Here is a 2,473-nt window from a genome sequence, read left to right as displayed (position 1 = left end):
CAAAAAGTGATTCGACCATGTGAAGGCCTGATGCAAAGTAACTTAAAATAGAGTAAACAAAAGTCACAAAGGTCCTGGCAAGGCATCGTGTGTGTTTAATGAGGTAAGGGTGACTGAAAAGGATAGAGCAATGATACAAAAATAAAGTGTGAGAGTAGGCAGGGACCAGATCTTTTAAAATCATGGGGAAGGAATCACGATTTTATTTTCCCAATAGGAAGTCACTAGAGGATCGTAAGAAGGAAACAGGATGCAACTATTTTCAACCCTCAAACATGCAAACATTCTTTGGCTCAATACAATTAGTGTTTCTACAGTAAGAAATTATTGTCATGCTATTTTCTTTTCTTTTTGCAGGGAGTAAGAGAGGGGACAGGGTCTCACTATATAGATCAGGTTGGCCTTGAACTCAAAAGATCCACCTGCCTCTGCCATCCTGGGATTAAAGGCTTGCATCACCACGCCTGGCCATCATGTATTTTCTAGCCTATTAAAAAGTTAGGAGAATTTAGAAGAAAACAGAACCACAAAGCTGAAGAAACAAGTCAGTTCCACAGTTAAGACACATGATGTGCAATTCTAATGACCAGCTCCCAGCACAACCGAGGCTTCCCCAAAAATGCCCATAACTACAGCTCCAGCTCCAAGGGATCATAGGCCCTGTTCTGGTTTGCACATGCACACAGGTGTATGCATAGAGGTATGTGCACCTTCATACCTGGGTACGTATACTTACAGACAGACAGACAGACAGACAGACACACACACACACAATATTTTTTAAAAGTGTCTCAACATCTGCATTTAACTTCTTTTTTTAAAAAAAATGAGACAGGTTCCATTGATCATTCATCCTGTAGTCCCAGCTGGCCTGGAACTCACTGGTTCTGTAGACCAGGTTGGACTTGAACTCACAGAGATCTGCCTCTGCCTCTGCCACTGCCTCTAGAGTACTGGAATTAAAGGCGTGTACCATCACATTTGGCCTGCACTTAATTATTTACCAAATGTACACATTGGCTTTAAAATTGAGGGCAGAGAAAAGTGTAGTTAACAAACAGGAGCTGGGCATGGTGGTCCCTACTTGTAATCCCAGCACTTAGGAGGTACAGACTTGATCAGGAGTTCAAGGTCATCCTTGGCCACTTGAAGAGTTCCTAGTCAACCTGGACTACACTAGACCTTGGTTCAAAAAAATAAAATAAAACCCATCACAAACTTGATTAATGACAGTTACTAGTCGTTTTGTTTTGATTTGTTTTTTCTACTGATCAAGATAAGCTGAGAAACCACAATCATGATTTTTTTGAATGTGTCCAAAAATTCAAACTTACCTCGACAAGCTTCTTCAAAATCTTGGGTTATGTCCACCCAGCTCGTATTGCTTTTTTCCATTTTCTCAGGAACACTGAGCTCCCATCCTGAATCATCCTCCTCTACAGTAGCTTTCATAAGCATTATGCCTGAAAAATTATCACTGGTGTGAGAGAGGACAACGCTTTCACCGCAACAGTATTTGCAAAATTACTGAGTGAAAGACTTACTAAACTCTTTAAGCAGAACTCTGCTGAGTCTACTGGACGGTATTGCAAAAATCTACCTCCATGCAATTAAACTCCCGGTAAAAGCTACTGCTGCTCTCTAACAGCCAGGACTCAGTCTGCCTTCCAACTAGTTAACAAAAATCATAAACCACTACGCCAGAAGACTCAACTTCCCACACTGGCCGCAATGGGGAGCGTCCCCTCCGACGGCTTAGAAGCAAGTGGACCCACGAGTCAGGGTGTCCCCTCAGCTGGGGAGCACACAGAGCCCAAGTGTGCCCCCGCCCAGGCCCACCCATCCCGCCGGGCAGCTCACCACCCTATCTACGGGGCCAGCTCGGCCCGGCCCAGCCCCACGGGCACGGGAGCAAGGGCAGGGCTGTCGTCTCGCGGGCAGGTGGGCACGCCCGGCGTCCGGTCATCGCGGGCGATTCGGCGAAGCCCGGCCCTCGCGGCTGCGCGAGCGCAAAATCCCAGGCTCCTACCTGAAGCACAGCGCCGACCCGGGCCGGCCAGGTAACCGTGCGTCCCCGGGGTCCGCCACGCGCGAGCGAGGAGCCTCGGCGGCTCCACGCAGCCGGCTTCTACCTACTTCTCCCGTGGCCACCCGTGCATGCCTAAGCCGGGTGAGCGCGACCCCGCCCCCTCTTCCCTACTCTCGGGATTTCGCGCTCCCGGCTACACCCCGTCCCTCACCACCGCCACCGCTGAGTCACTGGTAACCGTCGTCTCTTCTCGCGAGATTAGAGTAAATCAGGAGACCGGAAGCTCTCTTCCTTTCTCACCTCACGTAGTGGGCGGGACCTGGGAAGGGGCGGAGCCTGTGGCCTTAGCGTTCGCCTCATCCTGTGCGGTTTCCCTGCTAGCCTGCTAAAGGCGACTCTAGAGTGACAGAGATTTGTTTCCCAGGAGTCTTGAAGCGGTCTTAA

The 2,473-nt window shown here is 49.1% G+C and overlaps 1 long non-coding RNA gene across 1 annotated transcript; it reads right to left on the bottom strand.

Annotated features, from left to right (window-relative positions):
- Positions 1-1,393: 1,393 nt before the first annotated feature.
- Positions 1,394-2,234, bottom strand: LOC115072163. The gene is made up of 2 exons (XR_003851227.1): positions 2,030-2,234; positions 1,394-1,463 (listed from the first exon to the last, which is right to left on the bottom strand). It is a non-coding gene; the product is annotated as an uncharacterized LOC115072163 (long non-coding RNA).
- Positions 2,235-2,473: the final 239 nt, after the last annotated feature.

This window comes from Nannospalax galili, unplaced genomic scaffold (assembly GCF_000622305.1).
Source record: "Nannospalax galili isolate Female #2095 unplaced genomic scaffold, S.galili_v1.0 scaffold32442, whole genome shotgun sequence".
In the NCBI taxonomy this organism is placed as follows: Eukaryota; Metazoa; Chordata; class Mammalia; order Rodentia; family Spalacidae; genus Nannospalax; species Nannospalax galili.
The sequence above is the reverse complement of the archived record's forward strand: the minus strand, read 5'-3'. Positions and strand labels throughout refer to the sequence as shown.